Source organism: Falco rusticolus, chromosome 1 (genome assembly GCF_015220075.1).
Source record: "Falco rusticolus isolate bFalRus1 chromosome 1, bFalRus1.pri, whole genome shotgun sequence".
In the NCBI taxonomy this organism is placed as follows: domain Eukaryota; kingdom Metazoa; phylum Chordata; class Aves; order Falconiformes; family Falconidae; genus Falco; species Falco rusticolus.
Window position 1 is genome coordinate 52,069,988 of NC_051187.1, and position 15,553 is coordinate 52,085,540.

The 15,553-nt window shown below is 37.6% G+C and overlaps 1 protein-coding gene and 1 long non-coding RNA gene across 4 annotated transcripts in view; both read left to right on the forward strand.

The window, feature by feature from the left end:
• The window catches only part of CCSER1 (coiled-coil serine rich protein 1), a 722,557-nt gene that overhangs the window by 202,833 nt on the left and 504,171 nt on the right, over positions 1 to 15,553 (forward strand). The window lies entirely within an intron of this gene.
• LOC119144276 lies at positions 3,300 to 14,610 on the forward strand. The gene is made up of 3 exons (XR_005103039.1): positions 3,300 to 3,316; positions 11,993 to 11,998; positions 14,490 to 14,610. It is a non-coding gene; the product is annotated as an uncharacterized LOC119144276 (long non-coding RNA).

A 15,553-nucleotide genomic window follows, 5' to 3' on the forward strand; every position in this document is an offset into this window, starting at 1 on the left:
CATTGAATTGATATTTATCATACACTGATATTTACAATTTGTAATGGCGATTAAATTTAATCCCGATTTACAGATATATTTTGTCACAATTTACAAAGAATGCCAACGATGGTGTTTTGTTTGAAGATCAATGTACTGACTTTCATATTTCAAAATATTCTGTATGAAAGCATAAACTCTTTTCCCTGAACTATAATCTTGATTCATGATAGGAGTCAGATGGAGAGCTGCATTCCTTGCCAAACGATAGGATGGATTCCCAGAGAAGCCTAGGAAATTAATTATACTGGGCAGCAACCATCCATATGGGGTATGGAAGCTAAATTTGTAACAAATGTTGAAGGATGTAGATGCTGTAGACAAATCGATGAAAGCAGTTGTGATAGCTGGGATGCAGTGATGCAGGAGATGCTTGGGGACAGCCCAGCAGTACGATGTAACAGAGTGGGCATGCTGGCAGAGGTGTGGGAGCAGTCTGGATACTCTGCAAATCCTGCATCTGTTGGCCTGGGCATACTGGTGTGGTGTTGGTTTTTTTTTCAGTAATCATCTCTGTTTTAATTATTTTAAAATACAAAAAACTACACTGTACAGGTGGGGTAACATTTCAGAAAATATGGGTTCTTTTGAAGTCAGTCATTGATGCCATCCCTTTCCCCCAGATAAAGTATTTTGTCTGTACCTTTATGGAGTGTGCTTTTTAAAGCTTAGCCTGAAGGAATTAATTCTCTGTAACTGCAGTAATGTCAGATTTCTGTGGTTTATTTATTAATCTCACAGTAGGCTGGAATTTAAACATTTTTCTTATGATACTGTCCTTCATCATGCCATGTAGTTCTTACTAGTAAGGAAGAAAGCTACAAGCTTTAATGCTGGAAAAGAGGAGAATATTGAAGGCCTCTGTCATGTTTTTCTAAACAGGCTCTTCAGTTACATGAGCCTGACAAAAGTAAGAGAGTAACAAAAATACCTCAAGAGATGCGTAAGAACCACAGTTCAGCAGGGCTTTCGGTATTGTTATTTCATTTGAACTAATGAAAATACTTTTGTAAATTATGTGCGGTCACCGAACAACCGGAGGGACAGATTTGGAGTCTCTTCACATGACACTGTGCTGTTTCATGCAATGCTTTACATTGTGAAACGCCAGGTTTCTGTCTGAGTTGCTGGCTGGGGCTGCTCTTGCTCCTATCCACGTGTCACTTCATGGCACTGGTTGTGTATCAGCAATATAGTTAAGTTTTGTCTTGCCTCTACATCTTAAACACATCTGTAAAATTCAACTAAGAATGCTGAAACCCCCACAACATCGGCAATGAATGGGAAAAGTTTTGTTAATAAAGACTTGTTTAAAAATATGTATCTTGGAGAAACAGTGTGTAGACTAGCTAACTTTAGATTTTCTGCATGAATTAAAGAGCAGTGATTAGACCAGCTGAGGCTATACAGAAAACATTGACACTTTTTCACTGTATTCCCAGGTATATTTGTATATATTGCTTTAAACTAAACTATTTGGTGTTCACATGCAAATTTCTGTGCTGAATATGGATGGGGTTTGGAATGCCAGTTCATCAGTGTCTTGTCAATATGAATGTGATACTTAAATACTGCAGAAATGTATTTCCAGTCTACTCCCGTGCTGCTTTTGAAGGCCCTGCTTCTGGAGCTTACAGTGATCGTGCAGAAATTATTTTGTCTTTACTAATGATGAGACAACATGTTAAGATACAGGAATCTGTCTCTCCTTGGAAATTGCCTGGTATCATCCTTTCAGAACAGGCATTGGAACTTCACGATGTGCATCCAGGATTCAGTCTCCAGTGATGACTTATCGGGGAAAAAACCCACACGATCACAATAGAGGGCATCCTGTTTTCAAGATTATTTGTTTTTTAATTGAAGGAATAATGTTCTAGTCTAATACACTAATTGCAAAGAGAAAAGTCAAAGTCTGAGGTCAGATTGCAGGTTGAGAGGTAAAAAGCTAAAACTCAGTTTCTGGTTTCCAGAGTGCTGAATAAAATATATTTTCACTATGCTTAAAGAAAATTAAGTGGAAGCTTTACACCTGTCATGTCTGTGATGGCTTTCCATACTGGCTCCTTTGATAGGAAAGTTTAGGAAAGCTTTTGGAGTCTTATTAGAATTTATATAGAGTGAAATTAAAACAGATATTACCTCATTTCTTACCTTTTCTCTACAGAAATAAGTGTGATGGGTATTTTTTTAATGGTCCATAGATACTGCTCATTGCGAAGACTAATGCTTTCTTTAATATGTCTTCCATCAGAGAAACTGGTGGTGTGAGAGACTTATTAAACCTATCTATTTGCAGTTGCACACAAGAAAAGTCCTTCTTAATTGCCTCCCTGCACGTGGACAAGAACTTGAAAAGAAGCAAAATATAAAAGATTAAAAGAGCATCATGACATATTCAAAAGATGAAAGATAAGATCTCAACGTTAAAGAAAATTGAGAAAAGCATGAAATCTCTTTGTGTTTCCCCCAAATTAAGTAGGAGAACTTTGATTATGACAGTAATATTCCATTGTGTTTCATCTTTTTCATAGTAAAATATTTTGAAATCTGGAACGAGTATATGCTTTTTAGGACTACAGAAGTTGTAATATAAAGCACAATATAAACAAGATTTTCTTCTACTTTATTGCCATAATGGCTAAAGATACTGTCTTGTTTGACTTTAAATAATTCTGATGGGATGTGTACTTAGGTAAGGCATCCCTGAAGAAAGTGGAGATCGATGCTGGTGGTTTAGCAGGTGTTGTTCTACAACTGCATTGCATTCTGAGATGTTGAGGGCTCAGAGTCATGAGGTGTTTGGTTTTGAATGAGGTTTAAAATTATGATTATGACCATTTGTGGTCATTAAAGACCTCATAGTGCTTTTGAGGAAAAAACCCTCCTGTCCTGGCAAAATTTTATTTTGATTAGTTCCATGGTGACTCCCTTATTCTCCTTGCAGTTTTGTTTAGACGTGACATTCCTTGCTTCCCATTCTGAATCCCTGATGTGGGTTGCTTTGATGTTGCTTAGTCCTTAGGTTTCAGCCTGAAGACGATTGCAGTTCAGCAGTGAGCCAAGAGGTGCAGCACGCTTCCCCTTTGCTAGTCAGTTAGGAGGCTCCTGGATTCATCTGGAAAAGTGTTTTTGCTAGACAGAGAATACAGTTTGAACCTAGCATAGGCAGCATGAATTTACAGGTGCTGGGAAAATGTTTGACCTGTTAGAATTAAAAATCAGATTCTTTGAAATGGTGACCATATTTCTGACAATAGACACACACACACACACTGTCTGGTGATGTGTGTCATAATCTCAGTGAAGGAGCTGGAAAGAACTTGTATTTTCCAAAGGCAAGAAGTTACTGGAGAATTCCTGACTAATGGTTCGAAAACAGTGTTTGATTATTTATTTTTCTTTTGAACACAGAAGTGCAGACTTCCTGTATGACAAATGCCAATGTTAATGCATGTGCCCACCCAGTATTAAGGGATTTAAAGGGATTTTACAAACATTGATGTGCTATGTCTATAGTAAATGGAATTACTACTTCTGTTAAGGTTATAACAAGAACTCTCCTGATTTGAGAACACCAAAGAATCTGAAGTTTTTAATTGATTTTGACACTGTCTCTTTGTAATGTTGTAGTTTGTTTAATTTTCCTTTGCATTATTTGAAAGGGGTGAATGTGACTAGCATACTGATGGTCAAGTTTCTCAATTCATTTCCAGCAATTTCTTTCTTGCTGAAGAGATGCCAAATTATTCAAGAGCAGAGTAAAACATTTCCCTTATATTTCAGAATCACAGTTTGTGTCAGATGGACTTTGTTGGCATTTGGCAAGGAGAGTTTCTGTAGTGTTGCTTTGTATTTTTAGGAACGTTTTTGCTGTACCTCTTAGAGAAAAATACTACATCTTTGCAGTAATGGTGCGTATCTTTGAGGTGAATGAGTTTTGGTATGGAGTGGAAATCTTTTTTCTTGATACAGCTTCAAGCAGCAGCCCCATATTTGCAGGTTGCTTATAAAAGGTCCCTAGAAAACATCAATCAATAATCTTTTCTAGTTGTTAGGTGTGTTTGTGTAATGCATGCTGATGAGTGTTTGTGTGCACATAGGAGCACCTGCATTACTGTTGCATGCTCAAATTTTTGTGGAGTGATTTATACTTAATTTTGTGTCTGTCTTTGTAAACATGCAGATAATGATGGATCTGATCATTTTCAAGTAGTCTGGTGACAGCGCTTCCATTAATTTGGCCTTGGCAGAAGGAGCCTGAGCTCCATTTCAGAGCCTCTGTCTAGGCAATGGGGCAGGAGAAATCTCAGTCCCCTGGCCATCAGGACTGGAAACTGAAGGCTAGAATCTACCTCGGCAGTTTGCAACCATGTCCTTGCTTTATTTTCTTTGGAGACCAGGATGCAGCGGGTACCTGGCATAGTTGGCAGCTATAACCTCTGGCACAGAATACTCAGAGCAAAGGTTTTACCAAAGATAACTCACTCCAACAGAACACAAAATGTTCTTTACTCTTTTGTTGTTGCACAAGCTGGTTTAAGGAGGGGGAGAAGCGGTTTGATAGCTTGAGAATGCCACTGCATCTGACTTGGGATGGAGTGAAATGGTTGACCAAATATTAGGAGGAAAAGGATTTGTCTTATTGTGAACTGGAGATTTTTGAGGATAGTCGCTCTTTAATTTATGGCACCTCAGGTCTTCAAGCAAGATGTTCAGAGTCTTCTCCTTGTAGATGGCATTGCTGTCTGTCTAAGAATGGGTAGGGAGCACAGGCACCTGTCTCGGACCACCTGAACTGTGCCGGTATTAGATCCCCCAAACAGATGTGTTGCCTAACCCCAAGTTGCTGGCTTGCAGAAGGAGGCTGTAAGAGTGCCGGCATGAGGTTGTTGGGATTGGCCTTTAAATTTCTTGCTATGGATAAGGCGTGATGTGCTTTATTCTCAGCACATCCTGTGATCTAGCTCAAGCTCTAGCTTAGCTTACCACATGTTGTGTCTGTGGCGCTTCACTTGCCATCCCAGTCCTTCCTGTCTTTCCTTGTTGTCCCCAGATGGACCACAAGAAGATGTATGCCTACTTTCTGGCTAGGAGGAAGTTTGCGCGTTAAAATCAGGCTTTAAATGGGGAGTGAGCTTAAATCTTACCTTTGTCTCATGTGCTGTTGAACAGTGATGCTATAGAAGAGCAGTAAAGCTTTTGTGTACCTAACATTAATATTTCTGGCATCAGTTTCTTTTATTGATGCCATTATCATCTTAATACAGTACAGCTTTTACAGACACTGTGCTTTACTTAGAAAGATTTTAACAAAACAGCAGATGAAAAATCTCATGTTTAATTGTTTTGCTCCATGAGACTTTTCAGCTTTTGTTGCTGTCACTTGGACCTTTCACCTCTGTCTAAAGCAAAAATTATTGCAGATCTCTGAAATGAGTTACGTGAAGTCATTATTATTTCATTCAGATGTTTTGAAGCCAGATTTTGGATGTTGTTTGCGGTGACATGAGCACTTTCAATGAGCTGCAGCAGCTGTTGTGCATTTACTGCTCCTTAGCTACTGCTTTGAGACCAGCAGATTATTTATATTTCATTAACATTTAATTAGCCCACAGTACCTATGCCTTACTTATAACAGATGGATACGATGAACTCAAAGACTATCTGGCTTTTTAGAATTTAGTATTTAAAACCTGTTTGGCTGTCTGTCTTGCCTTCCTTTTAATAATCTGACGTGATAGCTTTTATTTTATTTTAATCAACATTTGTATACTTTAACTTGAAAGGGGAAGTAAGCCCCATTGTGACACTAGAAATCACAAAATGCTGTAAGAGTGTGGCAGTTGTATGTTCTTTAACATACTGTCTCAAAAAGGCCTTTCCCAACAGATCATGGTATGGACACATGCTGAATCATCTGAATGATAGGAAATGCAAAGACAGAGTCAGCTATTTCAAATGGGTTTTCAAATATCAGGTTATCCTCGAAATACTAAAAAGCAAATCTGACCAAAGTATTTTTTAAAAGGACTGGTTTAATTATGTCTGTAGTCCTTTGATGACATGAGAAGCCTTTATCGTTTTGGAAGAGTGATTTTTTGTAATGTATTTTTTTTAGTAACATTATATGGATGTTAAAGAAAATAATATGAACCCTTTATTTCTTGTGGTATATTAAAATATGGGAAGTTTTTACAACATCAGATTCAGAAATCTTAAAATATTTTCTAGCATTTGGAGGAAAGGAAAGGAAACTGCAAAATAAGGAAAAACGTGGTTATTGTTCTGAAATGCAACAATGACTTTGATGTGAGACTCTTCATTGATTTTAGTGTGGAAAAGTAACAGGGCACACTTCTTTCTTGTAATTCTCAGGAATATAGTAAATAGCCAGAAAACGGAAAGAACAAAAGCAACAAACAGTAATGTTGACATCCGTCCAATTTTGGCCCTTTTCCTTATGTCCTCAGAGGAAAGTCTGGTTTAAATCTGCTTAAAAAAATGTTTCTTATGACTGTTGGATAGAATTGACTAGAAATAGTAGATTCTTTGCTGGTGGACTCTAGAACAGATTTCAAAGCTCTGTTCCTCAGCCTGCCAGGAAGATCTTTAATAAACCTGCATTATAGCCACACATATTTTGTTCACTTACTGTTCAGGTCTGTGAAGTCAATTAAGTCCAATGGGGATCATACTCATTACCACAAATGCCTAAATACTAAATCTGAATGGTTTTACAAGGCCAATGAAGAAGAAGGGCTGTTGTAACATTTGATTTTTATTTTCGTGCCCTAGCTCAAGTTTATATTGGTGCCATCAATAAAAAAATAGCAATAAATTCTGTACACTAAAAGATTGTCTCTCCAGATAAGATCCACAGTATCTACTTGGTTAAATTGATGACTGGTGACTCCTTTGTGATGAAAACCTATCTTTTAAAAAACACTACAAGTCAGGTCAATATATCTCTCTCAGCATCATAGGGCCAACAAGAATGCTTTCCCTATCCCAGGAAAGAAAATAATTTGTCAAAGGGAGAAGTTTTGTAAGAACTCTGTATCCTGCAAAGCTGAGGGATGCTGGAAGGACAAAAACCGGTTTGAGCAAGTAAAGGTTGGACAGACATATGTTGCCCTTACCTCTGCCTGTTGGGATCTGTCAGTCAGTTCATTTAACGTTCTTCTTTCCTGACTGAAATGGTTCACCTGGGAAGTCAGTAGTGAAAAAGCCCTCATAAGCCCAGAATCTGCCTGGCTGCCCTCTGCCATATGTCACCTCCTGGCTGTAAGAAGGAGTGGTATAGCTGAAGTGAAGGAAGACACCGCAGGAAAAGTTGGTTTATAAACCTGCATCGGGTATAATGGATTACTGAGAACGAAGGTGTATGTCGAAACCAGTTGTCCATCATTTCCTAATGTGGGTGTGAAAACCAGGTAATAACTGTTCTTTCATATATCATGTGAGGTTTGGGAAAAAAAATGGTATTTGAAAAGAAGCTAATATGAAATAGCCATGTTAACCAGTCCAGAATTCCCACCTGGAGCATTACAGGGCATCACTGCTGTTTGTGTCTGCCCCAGCAGCATTGAACTATTTGCATTTCTAAGTATGAAGCCAGACACAAAAAATTGTGTTTTGGGATGAGAGGACCATTTCGTTCATTGAAATACTGAAAATAACATTCACAGTTTTCATTTCTATTTTCAGCCCTCAAAAACACAAGAAAATGAAGGGTTGGGATTAAATATTAAATGAATATTCTGGAATAAGTATTTTGTTTTCTTTTGTGTGCATTTTTTTAAAAGGATAAGCTGTATTTCTTTGTAAGACTCTTAGAGCTATTCTACTATCTACTAAAATATCATTATGCGAACTGGTGACTGCATACCCCTGGGGATACTGCCACATAAAAATTCTGTTTTTGTGAAATTAATCTCTGTAAAATTGGATAGTAAACATAAGCAGCAAAGCTCTTGAAGGAAATCTGTTAACTTTAGCTATTACATATGCCGTTTCAGTGCTGCCAAAGGATGATCGCAGCTCAAAGGTATTATTTATATGTAGAAATATATCACTTCCTGTTTAAAGCTCTTGATTAACACAATATTTGTATATATTCATTTTTGGCAGCTGCGGTTTGAAGGATCTCCTCTTTCTATTTGCAATTTTCAGTACATAATATAATTCATTTTTCACAGTTTTACTTTGAGAAGTATTTTTAAATTTAGAAATAGTATTATTTCGGAGGATGAAAAACGTGTCAGCTTCTGCACTATCAGTTACTGCCATCTGCATGATGGCATGTGAGAATGGGGAAGTGAAACTAGACTAGTGAGCAGGACTGAATTTCTTACATTCGGATCTTACATAGTCTATCTAATTTTTACCTCCCAAATTTATGTGTTAATTCTGCCATTCACACATTAGTCTCTACAATTAATGCTACTGTGACATTAGATGCGAATGCGTCAATCCTTTTGTCTCTGACAGAATCTCTGTTTTCAGGTACTCAGAATAAATTACTTTAAAATGATCTTTGTGATATTACAAATGATGAAAAAGGATATTCAGCTTTGAATGCTAATTCCAAGAAAATTATAAGTGACTGATTTTGTGGTTCTACTTCAAAAATCTGAAAGCAGCCTGATAATAGACATTATTTCCAAAGTAAAGTTTTTTGTGCTAAGTTTGAATGAGGGAAGAAACTTTATTGAGTTGTTTATATCAAAGTTTTCAAAGAGGGTATCATATGTCACAATAAATTGATGTCATTATTTGGACATGAAGTAAAAAATGAAAGCATGATGCTTTCGAAAGAACTACAAAAAATTATACAACTCTCTTAAAAAGTAAAGCACACGTTTTTCATCTATTTTTTATCACCATATTAAATCTCTTTTCTGACAGCTAAAAGGAAATTGCTGTGATTTAGGGAGTGAATCTTTATCAGTAGTTGACAGGTAGAAAAAAATTATAAGGCCATACAAACAGTTATTTATAATAGCATTTAGCTGGAAAGTGGCAATCGAGCAGCATTTGATTTATGTAATTTTCCAGGGCAGTACAAATACCTTCTGCAGTCCATCAGGCACTTTTTATGAGCCTGTTACTGAAGCACAGAAGTTTGCCTGCTCGCTGCAGAAAGAACAAGATAAATGCAAAACTGGATACTGTTGCGTAGCAGATAATGCAATTACAGATTCTTGTCCTCGTTAGAATTGATAATTCCTTTAGAAAGTCAGGAAGGTATTTAACCATTTTGCCTTCCTTTTCCCTTTCTCCCCCTCTTTCTTTCTTTCCCCCGAAGTGCACACAGAGGCCAAACTCTACCTGCAGAGTTTCATCTGCTACAATAAATCAGAGCTTGGCACAGCCGTTGAGGATTTGCCAGGTAGACGGGATGGTGGCATTAAGGTCACTCGCTTTCCCATCATCTTTTGTGTTCCTGCTCTCGTATCCCACTTGAGGAATTCCTCATTACGTCACTAGATGCTTTTATTTAGCTGGTGTTTAGGGTGGAAAAATGGATGCCCTATCTCTGCCATATGTTTCTGAGAAACATTGGTAAAATTGATTCTTTGAAAAATCTAAAACTTCTCTGTGCCGTGTTATGTTGCTTTCTAGCTGGGATGACAGTTGGAAAAGCTGGTATGTTCTGAGGCTGTCTTTTCCTTTCCCTGGCAAGTACTGAGACAGAAAACGCCAGTGTGAGTCTTAAATAGAAAGTCATCTTATGCCAGAATTTTTTATATATATATATTTATTATTTTTTTTAAGATAGGAACAAGCTGCTGAATTTTTGAAGGTTTGGCTGAACAAGCTGCGATACTTCGGGATCTCTTCTTCTGTCTTGTTTGCTTCCTCTCAGTTTGCAGGTGACTGTACAAAACTAGTATTTTGCTTGTGCCACTTTTCTCCAGCTGTTGAGCAAAACTGCGTCATTTTGCAGGTTTCTAGTCAGAAGTGGGGGGACCATCAAAACCTTCAGCAGCCCTGGGGCGACTCTGTTGGAAGCTGACCTCTGGGGTGCTGGAGAGCTGGTGGAGTTAGTCCAGGATTACAGCAAATGGGTCCCCGGGGGATTCTCTAACAGGGAAGACGTTACAATATCAATAAAATACATATAGTTCCAAATCCTGTAATGGTGTGAATGCAAACAAGTTCAGAGAGACAATATCAAGCTGCTGCAGCGGAGGAGCTGTCCTGACCAGTATTAAAGCCTTAAAAATTAATTGCTGAAAGTTGAAGACAAAAATTCTCATTTGGTAATCATGCCTGAAGATGAGTCATTATGGATTAGTTTTCCTGTCAACAAACTTGTGTTTTCCATTTTTTTAACTCCCAGTTTACACCCTCCACCAACTCCTTTTGTTTGTGAGCAGTGCCTTATCTAGTAATGGTGAATTAATATAATGTTGCCCAAAAAAAGAGAAGGCAGCCTTTACTACAAGAATTGCACACTTCAAAGAAGTGAGGCCTTTAGGTCAACATTATGGTGCCTTAAGCAATAGCATCCTAAAAAACCCAGTTGTTATTGTTGGATGAAGGGTATAGCAGAAAATTTTGTTTGACCTTTGCCTTTGCATGCAGGTCTTGAGTAAATGCAGTCGTTCTCTCTGCAGGCTTCTTTTATTTGTTTGTTAAATAAAGCCTTGCTCTGCTGTGCCACTGCAATTGATGATTTTACAGTGCCTTCCCTAGCAAGCACCGGTTAATCATAAGGTGCTTAGATTTAGAGTTAGATTTTTTTTTTGGTAAGTCTCTTAGTACAGAAATTTAATAGGGGTTTCAGTGCTTCAAGGAAGAAATGTTAAGTAGCCTGCTAGCTGAGCTTCCTCATTATATTACCTTATGGTTAGCTGCTCAGATAAAATGAATAATAATTTTCTGCCTTGGCTGGATTAGCTCTACAGAAGCACCATAAGCGTCCAGTCAGGCACTTCTGCATGTTGAACTGTTTTTAATACATCCATTTGAATACCATTTTAATGTGGTTTACTGTGATGTTGCCATCACACATAAAATGGCATATCTCTGAACAATTTTTTTGAAATTAATTCTGAACTCACTATATGTTAGGGTGTATATATGTAACTAATGATTCGTGGAGGTGTACATTTCTGTTGCACAATATGCATCAGTTGTTTGAATAATTAGATAGAGGCACTGAATGTAGACTATGAAATAGAAATACTCAAGCAGAAATCCTAATCTGCCACGATAATTTAAAGAAAAGGCTTGTCATTGCTGCTTGTAAATCTTGAACAGACTGTTATCTTGCAAAGCCACAACAGCATAAAATTTAGCTCAATGAAACAGAGGTGCTTTTTTAATATCCTGGATTTTATCAGCTATGGAAATCGTCATTTCAGAAATTTAAAAAAAAAGGCACCAAAGATTTAATAATGGGGAAGAATTTCTTCTGAAATGCATGGTGGTTTAAGCAGGGGGTTAAGGAGATCTAGAAACTAGGAGACGAGGCGGGAAAATATATTTTCATATATTAGTATATATGAAAATAAGTAGAAAAAATGTAATAACTCCTCTGATTCCCTGCAGCCACCGTAATGTGTTTCCTACATCTTGGTTAGATGGCTTTTCTGGGAGTGGAATTTTCAAGATTTTTCTGGAGTCAGATATTTTTCTCTTATGGTTCAGTCTCACAGTTTGGCTTAGCAGCTGTAACTCAGAATAACAGAGCAATTTGGACTGGTGGAACAAATTTGTCCCATCAGATCAAAACTCCCGAACTTTCTCACATGTGTTATTTTTGATCCCTGTGCAGAGCTGTACTTCCATGTGATACACAGCCCTGTGTTGGAAGAAATGGCCCTGTCTTTGTCATCAGCTATGAGCTGACTGTAGCTGTATTCTTTTTTTCCATGTATTTAGATTATATCTTCTTGTGCACTATCGTGTTAAAGATCCTTTGGACTTGAGACAGAGGGAGGTGCTTGTCATTTCTTAACATCTTAGGATATTATTGCCAATTCATCATGTTGCATGGCATCCTCTGACGGGATGATGAAGATCAAACATTACTTGTCAGAGTCATATGACAAACCAGTGCTAAATTATTGAGTCTCAGTTGACAGAAGTTAGTAGCGGAGAAAGCCTTTGAGTCATCAATTTCAAAACCTAAGGGTGTTAAACGAAGGTATTCCTTGCCAGGGAAAACTGTGAAATAAATCATCATGTCAACTCTGCTGGCTTATATGACATACTGGTTTGTTTTCTGTCTTTGTCTCTTTTTTTTTTTTCTTTTTTTTTTTTTTCCTTTTTTCTCCCCTCTGTTCTTAATCCATGATTTCTGTCATTTGTCAGTATTCTACCGTTCTCAGATGACCATAAGTAATTATCATGCTAATAATAACATGATTGCTTTCCAAGATTCTTATAGGTACAATCTTTGGTTACCTTTTCTGTGACCAGAAATCATGATGAAAGGAGCTAAGTTAATAAATTAGAGGATTTGTAGGTGCTACGAAGAATCTAGGTTTGCCTCTCTTGAATGCTTTTGTTAACTTACCCTGAGCTAGGTAAGGTTTCTAGTGTCTGTTGGAGAATGACAATGGATGTCCATTTTGGACACGGGATTTATGTGGTGGATTTTAGAGCTGGTTTTCTGCTAGTTTTGTCTGTGTCATACAGTATAATTTTTCCTTCTATGAACATCACTAAATGTTTATGGGGTTTGCTGAATATTCTTCCCATTAAACTCACTTGGAAGGAGATCTGGGAGAAATGACTACATTAAGTATGCAAAGAAAAGTAAAGAGAGTTATGGTTTTCTTTTCTGTTTGTGTCTTTCTATTTTTGTGTATGATCTTGAAAGAGTTTGAGTTATTCCCCTGGGCTAGGAAAGCATTTTGCTTTTCTGAATGGGAGCAGTTGCTTGGAATCTGTAAGGGCTCTGTCATTGATACCACCTGGAGCATTAGTTGACTTGTTGCGAGATTTGCCAACAAAACCTGGCCACGTTAAAATACAATTTATATCTCCAAATATTTCAGATCTAAGACATGTCAGATACATTTTTCAGTTCAGCCTGCTCATTTTTTGCCATTGTTTGGGAATTACAGATCCACTTGCAGTTTTCTTCTAAAGTGCTGTAGCTTGACTATATTGTTCCTGTGGTATGACATATAAAGCTAATTTCTGCAAAAGTCTAAGTTTTATTATTTACAAGTATTTAATCATGGTTATGAAACAAACTACATTGTAGATTAATAATTCACTTTTTCACATTTGAGATGATAATATTAAACTGTATCTCCCTTAAACACATCCAGTGTTTACCTGGCAGTTCATTTTTTTTTGTAAAAGCATGAAATTGTATTCACACTTAACAATTTGAAACCTGTGAAATAAATGATGTAATAACATATTTTATTATATAATTTTATTTTAGAAAGGATTCAGATAATTGCAGATTTAAAAATGAAAAAAAGTTTTTATTCAGTTAGGTTTTTATGTCTTTGCTTTATTATGTTTCTGTTGTTCACGTAAGAGAGAATAGGAATATTTTTGCAACCTAGTGATATTTCATCAATGTGTAAATTAACCTGTTATTTGACACTGAACTGTCATATTTTAGACAATTATCTGGGATTATTGTGGTGGTTACATATGGTATATGTGCTCATATTAACCAGTAGGCTAATCAAAATACTTGTGTTAATATTGATTGTTAGCAGTTCAGTACAGAGTAGAAGCTACAGAATGGTTAGCCTGTTAATCTACAAGAAAGGCAGGAAGGAGGACTGGGTGCTTAGAAGGATAGATGTGGTGCTTTGTGACACGCTTTAGTGATGGACTTGGCAGTCCTGGGTTAACAGCTGGACTTGATGATCTCAAAGGTCTTTTCCAGCCGTCATGATTCTGTGATTCTATGGTTCTGTGATTGTAATTTTCATCTGCTTTTGTATACTTGTATAGCCAAAATCATTAGAGACAAGGAAATAAGGAAGAAAGGAGGAGAGAGGAATGACAGGGTAAGCAGATGGCCAAAGGATACGTGGCTTTGGATTTCTCCAATCCATAATTTTAGTTGAATATAATGTTGTTTTTGGAAGGAACTGAAAGTGTGTGTAATATACCTGTCTGTGGTGTCTAGCAATGGACAGTATCAAGCAGTGATACTTCCAGAAGAGAATGATGAAGCGCTCAAGGCAGTAGTGTTACCCCAAATCTGGTTCTTCACCTGGTGTGTAAAGAGACAGTCAACACACAAAGTCGAAATGTTTATTTCATGTCTGCACAGAGATGGGTGCTAGTTGATAAATCCAAAAAGCTATGACACCAGTTTACACATGGTAAAACATTTGATGCGCAATGAGCAAGTGTTAATAGTTCTACAAATACTTTCAGTCACCCTTATTCCTACTAGTTCTTGTGAGTCTCATCCCTATGTAAAGGTGCATTAGTATCTCTTTTCACAGGCACAGGTCCTATGAGGAGGGGGCTTTTTTTGCCCGAGGGTGGATCTTTTATTATGCTAATTAGGATAGTTCACACATAGTTAAAGTAATTTTCTGTTTGACCTTATTAACCATTTGGTCCTCATAGAGTTTATCTTGTTGTTTCTTAGTCTGACATACTTGTGTCTATTCCTTCACCCAGGGTCATGAACAGTCTTATTAACTGTTCATAGGGGTTGACTAACATCCATTGTTTTTAAAATTCTTTTGACCTCTTGTTTTTCTTACATAAATATTTATGTATTTCTTTAAAGTAACTAGTTCTTGTATCAGCAGGGATAGAAGAACTATTCAAATGAGAAGTAGCTGGGTATTCAGAACTACATTCACATCCACACAAAAATTAGGAAGAATTTAGGTATCTCAATCTATGTGTAATAATAATAATAATGTAAAAACAGATAATCCCAGAGCTCAGTCATAGAATCATAGAATAATTTAGGTGGGAAGGGGTCTCTGGATCTATCTAGACCAACTCTTTGCTCAGAGCAGGTCCATTTGGAGCAGGTTGCTCCAGACTGTCCATTTCAGTTGTATCTCCAAGGATGGAGGTCTGACAGCCTCTCAGAGGCCCTCTCCCAGTGTTTGACAACGCTTATGAGAAATAATTTTTTCCCATATACCTAGTAAGAATTTATTACATCTCACATCTGCATGTTACTGTGTTCCTCATTATCTCTGCAACTGGCATTAGGGAGCTTTTGACAGCAATGTGACTCTTTTTAAGGCTGGAGAAACCCTTTTCTTTCAACTTCTCCTCATACGGTATTCCAGCCCCTGGTCCTAGTGGTTGTCCACCGGCCTCGCTTCAGTTGATCCGTGCTGTCTTACTGCTGGAAGCCCCAAACTGGGTGTAGTACCATGGTGCGGTGGTCTCACCGGTGCTGAATGGATGGGAGGAATCACTTCCCTCACCCTGCTGGCTCCACACTTGCAGCTCGGAATGTGGCTGGCCTTCATCACTGCTGGGGCATGTTCGGGCTCAAGAGACTTGGCCTGAAGTCTCTCTTCTTTCCCCCCCGCCCCCCCCC